Here is a 19065-nt window from a genome sequence, read left to right as displayed (position 1 = left end):
TACTACGCTTGATAAGGAAGTCACTATATATAGACGACAGTTAAATATTGGGGAGTTATGCTCCTCTTCCATGAAGATCGAGTATCTACATAAATTATTTGAAATTCTGCTCTAAAGATTTATCTATTCTTCCCCATATATTTATTCAATTTTTTAAATATCAGGATAGACTCATGGAAATTTATTCTATATTTTGGGCTATAATCTGATATTTCTTTATTTTGCTGCTGAAATTGTTTCAACTTTGGCCCCTGAGGACTCTTTCAGTTGGCTCCTGTGTCCAGTTGACATACCCCTATCATTATGATTTTGTTTGATAATTTTCTTTTATTCCTATACTACATGTATTTTACACCTTTTTGAACTGTCCCACAGTTCTTGCATATTCTGTTTTTATGCTTTTTCTTTCCTCTTTTCTCTTTGCATTTAAATTTGGGAAGTTTCTATTGACCTATCTGCAAGCTCACTGATACTTTCCTTGGTTGTGTCCAGTCTCCTGATGTGCCCATCCAAGATGCTCTTCACTTCTGTTACAGTGCTTTTTACTTTTAACCTTTCCCTTTGAGTCTGAGAGTTTCCATTCCTTTGCTTAAATAACCCATCTTTTCTTGAATGTTGTCTCCCAAGAGTGCATAACATATTAATCATAATTATTTTAAATTCCCTGTCTGATAATTCCAACATCTGTGTCATATCTGAGTCTGGTTCTTATGCTTGCTTTGTCTCTTCAGACTGATTATTTTCTTGCCTTTTGCCTTTCTTTGCCTTGTCATGTCTTAAAAGCTGGACATGTTGTATCAGATAATATGAACTGAGGTAAATGGGCCTTTAATGTGAGGATTTATGTTAACCTGCCTAGGAGTGGGTCTATGTTTATGTTTCCTATAGCTATAGTTATCAGAGGCTTCAAATATGTCCCTTGTTTTTGTTTTTTCTCCCTTCTTGATTTTGGGACTTCCTAAGTACTTTTCAGAGTCTGTATCTTGCTGCTCCGTTAGCTATAATCCAATTGTAATTGTACTGTAATCTTGTTTGTGTGGTGGTATGGTGGTAAGGTGTGGAGGGATGGGAGCATTCTATAATATTCCAATTAAATCTCAGTGTTTTAGTGGTCCTCTCTTTTGGGGCTATGACCTTCACCTGTTTTTCTCTCCTTTCATCCCTGCTCCCTTCTTTAGCTATAACATTCCCAGTTCATTGCCTGTAATTCGTGACACCTTTTAACATTATTTTAAACCCCTTTAGATGAGACAGAAAAGCCAGAGGCTACTGGAGTGGGAGGAATGCTGTATTGATAGGAACCTCACAGGTTATCACAGATTAGACCAAGAAAGATTTCATCATGACTCTGGCAATGTTTTTTTCCTTCAAGTAAACCTTTGTTACAAAGAAAGCTCTGGGCATATTTCTGTATTTCACAATGATTACTCTTCCCTCCCCGTGTCAGAGTCATGAGGGTGTCTTTCTCAGTCTTGTCTTTGAGAACCTGATAAAGTTCCTAAAAGGAAAGCTCACAGAATTCAAGACCCCCAGACTACTGTCCCCAGGAGTTTCTCATTCTAATTGGAGTTCATAGTTACTCTCCTGCAGTTAATCAAAACTACCATTTGAAAGTTCCTGCTAGTTTATGGACCCAGAGACTTCTGTTCCAGGTAAGTAGATCTCAGCTGTGTCTCTCTAGATGAACTTGCTTCTCCAGATTTGGGGGTAGCAGTTTGCCTTACAAGCTCAGTTTTCTAATGGGTTAAAGAAAAATAATTGATTTTTCAGTTTGTACAGCTTTTTCTTGTAAACACAGTGTGACAATCTCCAAGCTCTTTACAAGTCAGATTTGAAACTGAAAGTATCCCTATCAACCTTTTTGTCAACTTATCTAGCTTCATAAATAAGCTATTACTATATTTAATGGAATTTCATCAAATTAATAAATTCACTTTGAGAGAACTGACAGCTTTATGCTGCTGCATTGTAGTATCCAACAAGAGGAAATGCCTTTTTGTTCATCTATTTTTGTGACTTTCAGGATTGATTTTAAACTTTCCTCACAAATCTTGCACATTTCTTAAGTTTATTTCTAAATATGTAATTTTCTCCATTGGTGTCATTATTGGAATTTTGTCTACTATTATTTTCTCCAACTGGTTATTATTTGTGTAGATGAAGACTGTTGATTATTCAATGTTAATTTTATGTCCTGACTTATTCATTCTTTCATTGTTGGGCCAGTTTTACCTTTAAATTTCTGGGGGTTTTTATGTGTACTGGCATATCATCTACTTAATAGAGGTAGTTTTACTTGTCTTTAACAATTCTAATGCCTTCAGTTGATTCATCTTGTTTATGTGCATTGACTAATACCTCTACTACAAAGTTGAATAGTAATGGAGATATTTGGCCTTCTTGCCTGTTCCTGAATCTTAGTGAAAATGCCTCAAGTGCTTCCTCATTAAGACATTTTTAAGGCTAAGGTGTACGTATTTTAGGTAGTTAAGAAAATATACACCAATTTTTATTCTCTGGAGTAACTTTCTTGTCAGAAATGAGTGTTGAATTTGTCAAAGTTTTTCTTCAGTATTTATAAAAATAAACACATTTTTCCCTCAGATCTATTAAGATAGCTTGTTATATTGGTGAACTTAATAATGTGGAATACACCTTGTATTTCTGAGGTAAATCTTACTTGATCATGGTGTGTTATTTTCTTCCTTAGGTTTGGACACTGCTGGCCAACATTTTACTTAGCACTTTCGCATGGATATTCACTGGTCTTTAGTTTTCATTTGTTAGTACTTTTAGATATAATTATCAATATTCTACTTCTTTCTTTAAAAGAAGTAAGTAGGTTAGCTCATTTTCAATGCTCTGGAACAGTAGTCCCCAACAGTTTTGGCACCAGGGACTGATTTCGTGGAAGACAATTTTTCCACACTAGGCATTGGGAGTTGAAGGAGATGGTTTCCAGATGAACCTGTTCCACCTCAGATCATCAGGCATTAGATTATCATGAGGAGAACAACCTATATCCCTCACATGTGGAGTTCACATAGGGTTTGCACTCCTATGAGAAGTGAATGCTGCTGATGATCTGTCAGAAGGCGAAGTTCAGGCAGTAATGCTCACTCGCCTGTCATTCACCTCCTGCTGTGTGGCCCAGTTCCTAACAGGCCATGGGTCAATACTGGTCCACGGCTTGGAGGTTGGGGACCTCTACTCTGGAACAATATATGGAGCACTAGTAGTCTCTGTTCTCTAAAGGTTTGGTAAAAAATCCCTGTGAAACTGTCTTAGCCCAGTGCTTTTGGCGGGATAGTTCCTTGATAACATTATTTTGTTTAAAGAAATCGTTTTATTCAAGCCTTTACTCTCTCTGCTGGGATCAGTTTTGGTTATGTATATTGCTCTAGCAATTATCATTCCTTTCTAGGTTTTTAAATTTATTTGCATACAGGTCTGCAAATTAACATCTTAATGAGTTTTTTTTTTATTTATTTAAATAGTTATTTCCTCCTTGTAATTTTTTTTTTTTCCAGATGGAGTCTCACTGTGTCACCTAGACTGGAGTGCAGTGGCATGATCCCATCTCACTGCAACCTCCACCTCCCAGGTTCAAGCAATTTTCCTGTCTCAGTCTCCTGCGTAGCTGGGATTACAGACACCCATCACCATGCTCTACTGATTTTTTATTTTTAGTAGACAGGGTTTCACCATGTTGGCCAGGTTGGTCTCAAACTCCTGACCTCAAGTGATCCGCCTGCCTTGGCCTCCCAAAGTGCTGGGATTACAGGCATGAGCCACTGTGCCTGGCCCCTCATTGTAATTTCTTATACTGTATATTTATATATGATTTTTCTCTACCATGAGAACTAGCAATTTGTTTTGTTCATTTTTTCTCAAGAGGCAGGATTTGGATATATTAATTAGTTCTACTGTTTTTCTATTCTCCACCTAGGAATTTTTGCATACCTTCCTGATTTTCCTGTTTATAAATTCTTTTGGTTTATTTTGTTGCTTTTTCTACCTCATTTGTGAGTTGGAAATATAACTTACTTATTTTCATTCTTCTATTCTTAAGTGTTTAGTGCTATGAATTCCTCTGGTTGCTACTGTAAATGTGTTCAAACAAATTATGCTATGAAGTGTTTTCGTTTTTATTATTTTTTTAAACATTCTGTAATTTTGGATTATATTTTCTCTTTTACCCAAGAGTTGCTAAATAGGTGTTTCTTTTTAAAGTTCCAGGTGAAAGGATCTTCCTTTTTTTTTTTTTTTACCTGATTAGTAATTTCTAATTTGTTTTTGTGATCATGGATTATTGCTTTAATATGTCTACTTTATAGAAGCTACTGATGTTTTCTTTGTGGCTTAATATTGAATTAATTTTGTAGTGTTTAATAAGCACTTGAGAAAATGCTATTCTCTCTAATCAGTGCACAAATTTTGATATATAGCCATCAGACCAAACTTACTGACTGTGTTGTTTAGGTCTTCTATATCCATACTGATAGGACAGTACTTGATGTGCCTTGTGTTGATAATAGTTGTTAGTCTTCTATTATTAGTGTTTTAATCTCTGTCTCATTGCATCTCTATAGCTTTTGCTTTATAAAAGTGATTGCTATATTATTTGGTTATAAGAATACAAATTATAAGAAATTTATAACATATATTCTTGTGAATTTTGGCTTTTAGCATGTAAACATTCTCTTCTTTGTTATGTATACTGCTTTCTTGGCTTGAGTTCTGATATCATAGTTGCTACTATAGATTTCTTATTGTTTCCATTTGCCTGGTACATTTATCCATCCTTTTATTAGTTCTGAATCATTTTGTCTTAATGTGATTTTTATATACAGCAATTGCTTTGTGAGCCAAATTGAAAATATTTTTCTTTTAGTAGGGGAGTTCAGCCTATTTACATTTATTGACGTGACTGGTATGTTTGCTTTCAATTTTGATATAATATATACATAATTATTTGTGTCGTACAATGTTTGCTTTGTTTCTCTATGAGATGTGTGTTCTTTGCTCCTTTATATTTACTTTCAGTATCTATGAAGATATTTATTTTTGTTTTGGTGATTACCTTTGTACTTTGTACTTTGTACTATCTGTTACAGTACCTATTCACCTCTATTTCTGCATGTAATTTTTTACTATCTGATTTATTAGGTTTTAATAGTCTCCTTTAACTCTTCTACCTATTACCTATACAACAGAGATTCTCAACTGGGGTGATTTTGCCCCACAGGAAGCATTTGGCAATGGAGACATTTTTGGTAGTCACACTGAGGGGATATTACTGGCATCTAATGGGTAGAGGTTGGAGATGCTCCTAAATGTCTTATAATAAACAGGACAACTCTCAAAACAAAGAATTATCTGACATAAAATGTTAAAGCTGAGATCAAAAGACCCTTCTGCATAGAAATTTTTTCTCTTTCCCTCTCTTTTTCTCCCATTTTTGTAATAATTAAATATTTTCACAATATATAGTATTTGTACATTATTCCTCCTTTGTCCTCATTTTTTGTTTGTAATATGCCATAATTATACATACACACACACACACACACACACACACACACACAGACACTCAGTTTTTGCTGATATTTTTTCAGTCATCTCTTGGTTGGATGAAACTCATCCTTTAGTACTATGTTGTCTAGTAAGTTAGTCACAAGCTACATGTGACATGGAGAACTGGAAATATGGCTAGAACAAATTAGATGTGGCATAAGTGTAAAATACACTGAATTCAAAAATTTAGTACAAGGAAAAAATGTAAAATATCTCATTTTTTATATTGATCATATATCAAAATTGGAATATTTTATATATATCGGGTTAAATGATATATATTATTGAAATTAATTTTACCTCTTTTTACTTTTTGACAAGTGGTTAAGACATCAAATTTTTTTGGAAAGTATCTGATTGTTTCATTGTGTGTTAAATACAGGAAAGACTGTAGAAAGCTAGGGAAAGATTTCTCCATTATTGGACTCCTAAGACAAAAGGTTGACATAGTTGGGTTTTTGAATCATTTTCAAGTTGCCTGTTTTATATAACATATTGTGCATGCTTACTATTAAGCTGTTGTCATTCAGCTCCAAACCTTCCCTTCTTTGCTTTGTGATACTAGGGCTGAAGACTCTGCAGTTACATTTCTGCTGGATCAAATGCTTTCCTGTTAGGCTCTGCCAGTAGGCAGTGCTAGTGGGAGATAGGAAAACTGGAGGAGGAAGATGGGACTTGAGTTTTCTTGGTTTGCTTCCTGTTCTGCCTTTGCTTCCTATTCCTGTCAGTTGGTTTCAGCAGCAGTTACAAAAAAAAAAAAAAAAGCCTGTTGACTCTAATTCCTTCCTTCCTTCCTTCCTTCCTTCCTTCCTTCCTTCCTTCCTTCCTTCCTTCCTTCTTTCCTTCCTTCCTTCCTTCTTTCCTTCCCTCGCTCTCTTTCTTCTTTTCCTTTCTTTCTCTTCCTTTCTTTCTCTTCCTTTCCTTTCCTTTCCTTCTTTCTTTCTTTCCTTCCCCTTCTCCTTCCTTCCTCCTTCCTTCCTTCCTTCCTTCCTTCCTTCCTTCCTTCCTTCCTTCCTTCCTTCCTTCCTTCCCTCCCTCCCTCCTTCCTTCCCTCCCTCTCTCCCTCCCTCCCTCCCTCCTTCCTTCCTCCTTCTTTCTTTTCTTTATTCCCCTCACTCTGTCACCCAGGCTGGAGTGCAGTGACACAATCTTGACTTACTGTAACCTTTGCCTCCCGGGTTCAAGCAATTCTCCTGCCTCAGCCTCCCGAGTAGCTGGGTTTACAGGCACCCACCACCATGCCCAGCTAATTTTTTGTATTTTTGGAAGAGATGGGGTTTCACCATGTTGGCAAGGCTGGTCTCGAACTTCCTGAGCTCAAGTGATCCACCCGCCTTGGCCTCCCAAAGTGCTGGGATTGCAAGCATGAGCCACCGCGTCAAGCCCTAGTATGCAGCTTTTCTGGAATCAGCCCTAATGCATACTCTCAGAGATAACAGCATCTACTGCCCTGTGCGTTCTCTCCTCACAGGTACAAGACCCGGTTCTCATGGTCCCTCCTTTAGGCTCTCAAGCTTTAGGAATTGCATCCAATTTTCCATTTATAGTTTTCTGGAAGAGATTCCAAACAGTGTTCATTCTTTTAGAGGGCCAATTACTGCACAGTGCACTAAATAAGGCTACTTCTTTTTTTACTCTTTTTTAAATTACTTTTTTTTTTTTTGAGACAGAGGCTCAAACTGTTGCCCAGGCTGGAGTGCAGTGGCACCATCTGGGCTCACTGCAACCTTTGTGTCCCGGGTTGAAGCAATTCTCCTGCCTCAGCCTCTTGAGTAGGTGGGATTACATGCCTGTGCCACCAAGCTCGGCTAATTTTTGCGTGTGTGTGTGTGTTTTTTTAGTAGAGATGGGGTTTTGCCATATTGGCTAGGCTGGTATTGAACTCGTGGCCTCAAGTGATCTGCCCACCTCAGTTTCCCAAAGTGCTAGGATTATAGGCTTGAGCCACCATGTCTGGCCTAGATAAGGTTACTTCTCTGCTGAACACTTCCCAGTAAATTTTTAAAAATGAAATTTATTTTATGTATATGATTTATGTTTATGTTTATGATTTATGTTATGTTTTATATTTATGAAAGGAATTTATTTTCATGTCAGATGTCTTCAGAAAGTGCTTTGCCAATTTCTAGTCCCATTTGTAATGTAATCTATCTCAAACTGGTAGAATTTTAAAAGAATAATGCTCAGATTATGTTTATATGAGGAGTACACATTTATAAGAAAGAATTTGGAAAACATAAGATTGAAAACAAATATTAAAATTACCCCAAATCTTATTCCTTACATATCAGCACTATTAAGTTTTGGTGTATTTTTTTAATATTCTTAGGACTGTTTTTAATCTCACTTTTTAAAAAATTGTCAAAATGATGCATGTTGTTTGTAACAAAAAATCCTAACAGTTTAAAAGTTAAAACTAAAAGATGATTTGCCTCCTTTTCTCCTCTCCCTAATTCCTATTCATGACTACTATCTTTGCTTTTAAAATTAGCATTACAATGTGTTTTTTGTGCTATTATAAATTTTAGTATAAATACCTAATACTACATTATATGAATATACACTAATTTATTACACACTGTCAGAGGTTTAGGTTCCCTATTATAAGTTTACAATTAACTTCTTTGTACAAAAAGTTTTTTTCTGAATTTAAGTGTTTTTTTCCCCAGAAGTAGGATCACTAAGTTAAAGCCATTTTATATTTTTGAGTCCTTTGCCAAGTAATTTACAATAGCTTTTAAGAAAAGTTATTTCAATTTTCACTTCCAAGAACAACGGAATTTCTGATATTGAAACTTTGACTGTCATGACTGATGACAAGAGATTTTTCAACCAGAGGCCTTTCTATGTTTCTGTCAAGTCACTTTGCAGAACACCTTTTGCATTACACTTACTTGACTATATGTCCTCTACAGAATGGCTCCTAGTAAAATATATTTTTATCTTTAAAAAATGTGTCCATTCTATCCCAGAAAACAGCACCCACCAATTTTACACCCTTGGGATATCCTGTTGGATAACAGGTCAGTGGCTGCCATGCTTCATGTGCATAATAATCCCAGGGATGGGGAGAGTGTCACTATGCAGAATGGGCTCTTACTCCTTAGGCTGAGTGAGTGAGTCTGGGGTTGGGATCCTGGAATTTGTATTGTTAACAGGGGATTCTGATGCAGTGAATGATCTCTCAGCAGTCAAAGAGAATCTCTACTCTGTAGATTAAATTACTGATTCTTGATGTTTGGTGATTAACAGTGGTTGATTGTTAAAAAAAAAAAAAAAAAAAAAAAAGCCATATAGTAAAAATGAATGTGGGAAATACTGACATAAACATATTAAACAAGGTTAAATGTATTTCTCAGGATTTTTAATATGCTGATGCTCTCTAACTTTTCAATATGCTATTGCTCTCTGGCTTTCCAAAGAGGGTTTATTTTTTTGCAGCCAAATTTATGTAACTAAGAGAATTCATTTCATTGTTTATTGCTTATTCGTTTATTTATCTTTTTGAGTCAGGGTCCCACTCTGTCACCCAGGCTAGAGTGCAGTGGCACGATCTCGGCTCATTGCCATCTCTGCCTCCTGGGTTCAGGTGATTCTCCTGCCTCAGCCTCCTGAGTAGCTAGGCTTACAGGTGCATGTCATCATGGCTGGCCAATTTTTGTTATTTTCAGTAGAGACACGGTTTGCCATGTTGGCCAGGCTGGTCTCGAACTCCTGACCTCAGGTGATCCTTCTACCTTGGCTTTCCAAAGTGCTGGGATTATAGGCGTGAGCCACTACACCTGGCCTGTTTATTTTCTTTAGTTTTTTTTGTTTGGGCGTGGGCCAACTGTTAACATCTGATGTTCCTGGTAACAAAGTTTGAAAATCCTGGATTAAGCGATCTATTACAGTATTTCCCATCATTCCCTTAGTACTTTAAAAAATTTAATGAACTTCCCTAGGCACATGGCTTTTATTATATGGTTTAGGCAAAGTAAAATTTTCATATTTTGTAAATCTAAATTTTCAGGGCTAGATTGACTTCCTAGCAAACATGCTTTTTTTCTTTATATTCAAATGCCTTTTTTGTTCATTCTCTTAATAAAAAGTGTACCAAAGAAACCTGTTTTGAAGCCCTCCATTTCCTATTAGTGCCTATTAACTAAAGTAAGATGTGATCTAGAAGAACTTCATATAATAGAAATAAAGCCCACGTGACCAAAAATTTAACACTCATCCATCAACAACTGCTTTAGAAGTGGCAGTGTCTTTATTGTTTAGAATTTCTAATGTTGGGGTTTATTCAAAGTGTTATAAAAAAGGTCTTTTGAAACACTCCTGTAGCAAATTATTTTGGCTGAATTACAAATCCTCAAAAGTGGGGCTTTATTATAATGGAAACAGAGTTAGAATAAACTCTAACAACATTTGTAGGCAGCACTGTGTAATGAGGGTTGAGTGCATTGCTATATTATGACTAGAGGCATATCTTTTCACTATCTCAGTAAAGCACTCCTAGCTTTTATACACAGTGTTATTGGTCAAGTGTTCTGTAAGCTTCCCTGTTTCTTTTTATCCAATTGTTTCACACATCTTCTGCATATGAAGCACCGCAATTTCAGGTGACCCTATCAGGTTTAAATTATTAGCTCTGGATCATTCTCCTGTTAGAAATGTTTTACATATTCATATGTAGAAGTAAATAACAGCTTCAACTTAACATGTCAACAACTCTATAGAACATTCTAGCTAACTTCAATGAGCTTTAATCTTGTTAATAGCACCCCCTGAAGTCTGGTTGGTCAATAATCAGGAAGGAAAATACAGGGTAACTCACTAATTTTGTACTGGTGTTTTGTAATTTGCAAAGCAGGAAATATACTTGAACAAATTAGAGAAGTCTTGAAACACCTCTGTGAGGCAGATATTGTTATAACTTCTTCCCCACAAAGGTGGAGAAGCTGAGACTCAACTAAATTAAGTAACTCACCCAAAATTTCTTCCTCAGGAAATGATGCAGCTAGGACTCACAGCCAGGTAGTTTGATGTGAAAATCTGTATTTTTTTCTATCACATATAAGTTTCATTTCTCCAAGTCACCTTCCACTTAGACTATATAAACTCCAAGATAATTTGATGGTTTACATTTACCCTTTAAAGATAACCAAGGAACCTACCAACTTTCCAGTTACAAATATTTTCCATGTAGCTTTCATGAAAGCAGTACAGTGTTGAGAACTGAGTGAATTACAGATAATTGAGTTTCAGTAAATTCTGTGTTCACTCATTAGTCTTGTGACATTGAGAATGTTACCTCCTTGAGCTAGTTTCTATTTATGAAAATGAGGACTGACTATAGCATGTAGTTTATGGGATTGTTATAACATATTTATGGAATATGCCCAACACAATACTGAGGGTACCCAGTAACTAACTTTAACCTTATTTGCAAAATTTCACAATGTTTAATTTCACCTGAGCCAGAAAAACAGTAAAGGGTAAGAAATCCCCCCACTCTTTGTGTTCTGGAAAATGATTTAATAAGACTTACAGAGGCCAGGCATGGTGGCTCACGCCTATAATCCCAGCACTTTGGGAGGCTGAGGTGGGTGGATCGTTTGAGGTCAGGAGTTCGAGACCAGCCTGGCCAACATGGTGAAACCCCGTCTCTACTAAAAATACAAAAGTGAGCTGGGTGTGGTGGGGAGGCTGAGGCACAACAATTGCTTGAACCAGGGAGGTGGAGGTTGCAGTAAGCCAAGATTGTGCCACGGCACTCCAGCCTGGGTGACAGAGCGAGACTCTGTTTAAAGAAATAATAATATAAAAAGACTTACAGATGCCTCCTTTGTTTACTTATAACAAGGCCTGACATAGATCCTCAAAATTTCTTTTTTTAGCCTCATAAATGATAAGCTAAACTGCTTGTCCCATTGATCAATTGGAACAAAATTCTTGGTATTCAAACTTTGGTTAAGCTTCTTTCCTTTCTCCAGGACCCTGAACTTTGGCCCACCCTCAGCCTGGGCTAGCATACAATGCCCCTTTAGAATAAGCTGATCTCGAGGTCAGACATTCTCTCATATACTATCTGATTGCACCATCTTTTATTCTACTTTCCCACACCTGGCTCTTCCTAGCTTTGTTTATTCCTCTCTGAAAAAGAAAAAAATCTTTTTTTTTTTTTGGCCTAACTTTTGAGATGCTTGCAGATCTCATGGTCAGAGCATTCTTCCTGTTACAATAGTCTTCCTCCCCCTATTGCAATAGTTTCCTTACAGTAATCTCCCCTTACAATAATCTTTTTGAATAAAGTCTCTTCTTACTAAGTCCAGATTTGTTTTTATTTGACAAATGTATAGAAGGATATTCTATGAAAGAGATCTGCAACCACTAGCATGTTATCAAGAAGATTCCACTTTGGGAGGCCGAGACGGGCGGATCACGAGGTCAGGAGATCAAGACCATCCTGGCTAACACGGTGAAACCCCCGTCTCTACTAAAATATACAAAAAACTAGCTGGGCGAGGTGGCGGGCGCCTGTAGTCCCAGCTACTCGGGAGGCTGAGGCGGGAGAATGGCGTGAACCCGGGAGGCGGAGCTTGCAGTGAGCTGAGATCCGGCCACTGCACTCCAGCCTGGGCAACAGAGCGAGACTCCATCTCAAAAAAAAAAAAATAAATGAAAATAAAAAAAAAGAAGATTCATAGAGTGAATGATTTTCTTTTGGTGGCTGCTTATGACATTGTCCTATAGCTCATCACTGGTCACTTAGAGGGAGAGAAATCAGGGTAAGGTCTAGAAAAGTTGCAGGAGGGTGGGAAATAGAACTGTTGTGACCAGCAAAATAATAGTCTCTTCTTTCTATTTAAAACAAGCTATAGTATATCCATCTGTCTTAGTCCACTTTGTGTTGCTATAACAGAATACCTGAGACTGGGTAATCCACAATGAACAGAAATTTAGTGGCTCATGGTTCTGGGAGGTCCATGATTGAAGGGTCTGCTTTTGGCAAGGGCCTTCTTGCTGCATCAGCCCATGGTGGAAGGGTGAAAAGAGGATGAGAAAGAGCAAGAGATTGAACCCTCAGCCTCAAGCTATTTTATAATTGGCATTAATCCATTCATGAGTGTGGAGCTCTCATGACCTAAATAGTTTCCATTAGGCCTCGCCTCTCAATGATGTTGCACTTGGGGATTAAATTTCCAACACGCACTGTTTTGGGGACACATTCAAGCCAAAGCACCGCTCTATATGCTTCTCTGTATATAGAACATATAAAAATAATGTTAGACAAGAATATTAAAAGAATGGAAAGCTGTGATAATTTTTTTTTTCTTACAGCAAATGTTAAAATGGTATGAAGAGTATGGTCTCATGGTGATAAAAGAAAAAATATGTTTGTATACACAGAGGAAAGACTAGAAGGTTCTGTACCTGTTAACGGTGACTGATCCTAGAAGAGCGAAATTTAGGGTAAGATTTTTCATTTCTTTTTCCCCAAAATGTCTGGATTGTTTTTAAAAAATAGTTGTTCTTTATTTTTGTATTTCAAAGGAAGTATATTGTCTTAGTCTGTTTGAGCTGTTTAACAAAATTCTGTAGACTGGGTGGCTTAAACAACAGAAATTTATTTTCTCACAGGTCTAGAAGATAGACAGTCCAAGATCAAGGTTCTGGCAGGGCTCAATTTCTGATGAGGGCTTTCTTCCTGACTTGTCAATGGCTGCCCTTTCCGTGTGTTTTCACAGAATACTTCCTTGGTATATGCACAAGGAGAGAGGAAGAGGGCGAGTTCTCTGGTTTCTCTTCTTATGAGGACACTAATCCTATCAAATCAGGACCCCACACTTATGACGTCATGTAAACTTAATTATTTTCTTACTCCAAATATGACCACACTGGAGTTAGAGTCTCAACAAATGAATTTTATGGTGAGCATATACATTCAGTTCATAGCACATATACTTACTATAACAGAGACAACCGATGTTCTAGTCTTTCTTTCTATGTCCACACAAACATATATGGGGAGAGGGTAATACATGTACACTTATACATGCATGCACATAGCCACATAGACTTTCTTTTCGTTTTAATGAGATCTTACACTCCATGTTGTTCAGTATTTTGCTTTTTCCACTTCACTACATGTCCTAGACGACTTTACAAGTCACTTCATACAGATCTGTTTTATTATTTATAAATGAGTACCGTCATTTGTTGAAAGCATTTAGTTTTTCACTGTTTTTGCCTGTGTTATCTTTAAAACTTTTAAAGCAAACACAAAAATCAGTTAGTATAGTAAGAGCCTAATTGCGAACAAAGAGAACATTCACATTTTAAAAAGCTAGAAGGAAATAAATCAAAATGTAAAGAGTAGTTATTTCTGAATGTGGGAATATAGATAATTTTGTTATTTAACAAAATAATTTGCTTTATTTTCTACCTTACACTTTGTAAGGTTGCTGAACATTACTTTTCCCCAGTCTCTACGTAGAGTCTTGCTTCAGTTCTGCCCTGTGTCTCTGCCACAGAGGACAAAACTTGAGCTACTCTGGAAGTTACTCTGTTTAGCTATAAATAATAGCCAAAATTACATTTAATTGCATCATCATCATAATTTTCACTTTGTTTACATAAAGCAGTAGCTTCCTTTTGGAGAAATTGTGTGTTGAGGAGAATGTGTATGGGATTTGTGTTTGATAGACTTTTGTTTTAAACTAGTTGAACTGTATGTGACTTGAAAAAGTTGCTTTTACTTCTCTTAACACCTCTCTCAGCTGCTCAACAGAGAGTTGTGAGAATTAGAGATCAAAGGATTGAAACCCTTTTTTGTATTCATGGACAAAAATGCTGACACAACTATTTATTTCTCATTTATATATACCAATGACAAGTGGAATTTATAATCTGTGTAATGTCCTTCCAGCCCTCCTTTTAATGTGTGTGAAATACATAAGAAATATATTGGAATTCTCTTTCTGCAACTGGTTCACACAATGTTTGAGCCAGCGCTATGTCATTTCTCCTTTAGCTGGTTTTTATTCTGTGCACACTTGCCTTCTTTCTGTTATGCATTTTAAAAGTTATTTTGAAGACAGGGATATTGCTCACTCCAGACTGTTTGTTAAGAGAAGGTCAGGGCAGCTTTTGGTGGGTTTGGTCAATTCCTCTGGCATCACTGAGTGTCCCTGCAGTGCCCTTTTTGTTCTGCACAGTGGAAGCAGTGGGGACCCTGTTCCAGGCTCCAGCCAGGTCTGTCCCCAGACTCTAACTCTGGGTTAGGCCTACAGAAGCGGGGAAAGAGGCGGGGTATATAGGAGGAAGAGATTGCTTCCTGAGAGCTTTTCCCAGAGCATAAGAAACTGAGCTAGTGGTGGACTTTTCCCAAGTCCACTACCACCAAAAGCTTGGTACACAGGATGCTCTCCAATTCTTTAGTGTGGTCTGAGAGACAAACCACCTTCCTTCTGCTCTTAAAGAAGAAAAAGTAAAGCATAGACATTGTAGGCTATTAATACAAGCCAAAATGTTAAAATAAAAACCTTAGAACGTCTTCCATATTTGCTCCCCTCCTCACCACTAGGTCAATGTGCACAGCTAGATCTATCTAGATTTATATCTATATCTTTAATCCTAGATACAGCATTTTACACATGCATACACACACAAACACACACATATTTCTATATATAACTGTATATTATATATACACACACACATTCTTAACTCTATCTGGTTGTATGTATACAGCTAATATTTTTTTGGTCCAAAGTATAAGATAGTGTAACTGATGCTAGGGTGGCTGAAGCACTTTTGGCTTCCATTCCTTTAACAGTAATTCCACACATTTAAACCTCCTTCCCTCTCCCTGCCCAGTATGTACCCTAGCAGGTTGGCCTTGGAAAGTCACATTAATGTCTTTTCCTTGAGACTTGCCAATAGTTTCACTGGTGACAAAGTTTTGCCTAGACTATAGTTAGTACAGGAAGACTCTCGTACTTGCCTGGATATTATCTTTGTCATTTCCTTTCCTTACTTCCTCCACTCCTTGAGAGACTAGTAAATAAAAGGGAAATTAAAAAATAAAAGAAATAATTTGAGTATTGGTTCAGAAAGTTTTTCATCCTAGCCTGTTGACTTTGTGTCTAATCAAACAATCCGGGGTTCAAGTTGAGAGATGCAGTCCTTGTTACAGTGTTTACTGAGTTCAACCCCTCCCCACAGTCCACTGTAGCCATGCATTGTAATAATTACATTTTAAAAATATTTCTAAAAACAAGTTACTTATGCCACAATTTAATGCTTATGTCCTTTTGTTCTCTGAGGATACACAGAGCAGTTATTTGTGCTCACAGTTCTTCTGATTAAGCTAATAACTGGAAAATAATCACATCCAAATGGGCTTCAGGATCTTAAGTGGTACTTGTGCTTGAGAACTAACAGATAGTTCTCCTTTGGAAGCAGGTAGTTGGAAAGAACACAGCACAGAAAGCTTTAGGATGAATTTTCCTGGCAGCCATCCTGTATCGTCGAAGATGAGCTGCAGAGGACTGGCAGGGAGTGCTTTAGTCTCACAGCTTGGAACAAACACAGAAACACAGAAAGGATTCTGGAACTCTGCCAAATTGTTGGACCTCAGGGAAACTTGCTGGGCCTTATTAAAAATACATAGTTAAGTTCTGACTTTTGCCTAGTTCCCATTTGACCCTTTACCGAGATCTGTCTTTCCCAACCAGCCTTCAATCCCTGAGGAGAGAGTTAATGGCAGCAAGCAGTAAGGTGATTTGGTCTTCCCTTCAACCTGTTGCTACCCAACACAAGGACAATTGGTCTTCCACCTTCTTCACAGTTCATTCAGTCATTGTCCCTGTCTCCCAGGTGAGTTGAAGTGAGCAGCAGTGATGAAAACAAAGCCACACCTTTGTAATGATTTTTGCATCTAAATTGGACTTCATAAAGAAATGACAATGTGTGTGGCATGCTTAATAAGCCACATAATGTTCCTCCCGTATATTGTGTTTTACAGGCCTCTTAATCCTTAATTAAAACAATGTTAAAGTTATTATTGCTACTTGTTTCTATGTTTTATAGGCTCAATGAGGGAAGAACTTTGTTTTATGCACTGCTATATCCCCAGCACCTAGAACAGTTCCTGGCACCCAGTAGACCCTCAATAAATATTTGTAGAATGTTTCTAGAATGACAACTGTTATTGTCACTTCATAGCTTTCAAAGATCTTAATCATAATAAAGAGACTTCAATATTATGTGTAGTAAGTGGTAGGTTCTTTTTGAGACACAGTCTCGCTCTGTTGCCCAGGCTGGAGTGCAGTGGTGTGATCTTGGCTCACTGCAACCTCTGCCTCCTGAGTGCAAGTGATTTTCCTTCCTCTGCCTCCTGAGTAGCTGGGACTACAGGCATGCACTACCACGCCCAGCTAATTTTTGTATTTTTAGTAGAGACGAGGTTTCGCCATGTTGGCCAGGATGGTCTCAATCTCTTGACCTCGTGATCCACCTGCCTTGGCCTCCCAAAGTGCTGGGATTATAGGCATGAACTGCCGCACCGGCCGGTAGGTTCTTTTTAAAATCACTAACAAAGATCCTTAGTTCATATTCTTTAAAAGTAAGAAACATGTCTCGTGTTACTTATGCACCACCTCGAAGTGCCCGGAAAAGGAGCACTCCATAGGTCTAGTGAAGGCTGGTGACTACAAATGCCTTTCTAATAACACTTGGCTGAGAAACCATTCAAACTCAGAACCCTGTCCTGAGATGGCTAGTAAGAGCAACAGTGGTTCATGTAGAACCAGGGAACACAAACTTTGGTTTAACCATTTTCTTGTACTGTTATCAAATGAAATGATCTCTAGTTACCTGCAGTGCAGTCAAAGAACCACACACATGAACAACCAGTATAGAAACATCCCATTGTGACTGCCTCTATTTGTTGCTGTGCACATCTCCTGCTTTGTACCAGAAAAGGCTTTGAATGTCTGTCTGTGTCATTGTGGCACTTTTGACAAGATGCAGATTAGGAACGGGGAACTGAAATAGGAAAAAAGATGCCAAACAGGAACAGGGATAGGAATTATTATTGTCTTAGGAAAAATCATGTATAAAGTGTTGGTTGTATGTAAACTGTAGCATGAAAAGTTAAAGAATGGAATTAAACTAATAAAATTCATCTAAAAATGGAATGAATGAAAAAGTGAGTAAAGGGACAAATAAATGGTTAATCTAAACCCCATGTATTTGGTACAGTTTCTAGATCTCAGGAATCATGTTCCTGTTCTTATTTTGGTTTTGGCATCACATGTAAACCACTTGTTTTAAAATGCTGTATACTATGATTTTCTTCCTATATTAATATGCATGCTATAATATTACTATAGGAAGAAGAGCCCATGTTTCATAAATTTCACTGAAAAAGTACTAAGGAAAATGTGATTTGTAAAAATTGATTTCCCTAATCATTCATTTATATATCTTTTGTGTTCAATTACTTATTTATCTTATTGCCGTAAAGGATGTGAGGCTCTGGAAATACACTGAGGAAGAAAGTGCAATCTTTGAAGATGCAATGGAAAATTTTCCACAAAGAGTATTGTTAAAATAATGCCTTCATTATGAGAGATTTGGGAATTTTGTTTTGTTTTGTTTTGTTTTGAGACGTAGTCTTGCTCTGTCACCCAGGCTGGAGTGCAGCGGCATGATCTCAGGATTTGGGAATTCTGATGTCAAAGTCCAGTTAATTTCTTGAAAGGCAAAACTGTGTTGTCTACTTTACCAACATTAGTAAACCTGGTGTATTCAAATACCGAGTCCTGAAAGCCAAAAGGATTCTGGTCCTTTTAAGGTGTTTCTGATAAGGCAGTATGTCCAAGAGCACCTAGTTCAGAGTAAATACCTATTTACTCCTCTTTTTTCTTCAATAGCTTCTTGACTCATCTAAATATGATCTGTGGTTTTCTTCAGAAATTACCATTTCCCACCATCAAAAACTGAAAACTTCTGAGAGCAAATTTAATCTACTTTTGAGGAATATCAGAAGGATTCCTTAAAGAGTCTCAGATTTTATGTTTCTTTTTCTTAGTGCAATGCTTTTAATTTTTTTAAAATTAAAACATTTTAAAATTTTTTAATTTTAAAAAAATTTCTAATGTGTTTTGTTGGTGGTGGTGTTTTTTATTTGTTTTGAGATGGAGCTCACTCTGTCACCAAGGTTGGAGTGGCAGTGGTCCGATCTTGGCTCACTGTAACATTTGCCGCCCTGGTTCAAGCAATTCTCCTGCCTCAGCCTCCCGAGTAGCTGGGATTACAGGCTCCTGCCACCATGCCCGACTAAATTCTGTATTTTTAGTAGAGATGGGGTTTCACCCTCTTGGCGAGGCTTGTTTTGAACTCCTGACCTTGTGATCCACACCCCCATCCCCACCGCGGCCTCCCAAAGTGCTGGGATTACAGGTGTGAGCCACCGTGCTGGGCCTAATGTGTGTT

The 19065-nt window shown here is 37.4% G+C and overlaps 1 long non-coding RNA gene across 3 annotated transcripts in view; it reads left to right on the top strand.

Moving 5' to 3' along the window:
- Positions 1-16602, top strand: part of LOC139361765 (uncharacterized) — a 120480-nt gene extending 103878 nt beyond the window's left edge. For all 3 annotated transcript variants that reach the window (XR_011619384.1, XR_011619385.1, XR_011619383.1), the window contains 2 exons: positions 12904-13035; positions 16302-16602. This is a non-coding gene — a long non-coding RNA (uncharacterized lncRNA). The remainder of the gene's footprint in view (positions 1-12903; positions 13036-16301) is intronic.
- The last annotated feature ends 2463 nt before the right edge of the window (positions 16603-19065 follow it).

The sequence above is a fragment of the Macaca nemestrina genome, chromosome 2 (assembly GCF_043159975.1).
Source record: "Macaca nemestrina isolate mMacNem1 chromosome 2, mMacNem.hap1, whole genome shotgun sequence".
Classification (NCBI taxonomy): domain Eukaryota; kingdom Metazoa; phylum Chordata; class Mammalia; order Primates; family Cercopithecidae; genus Macaca; species Macaca nemestrina.
This window is presented reverse-complemented; position numbering and strand designations above follow the sequence as displayed.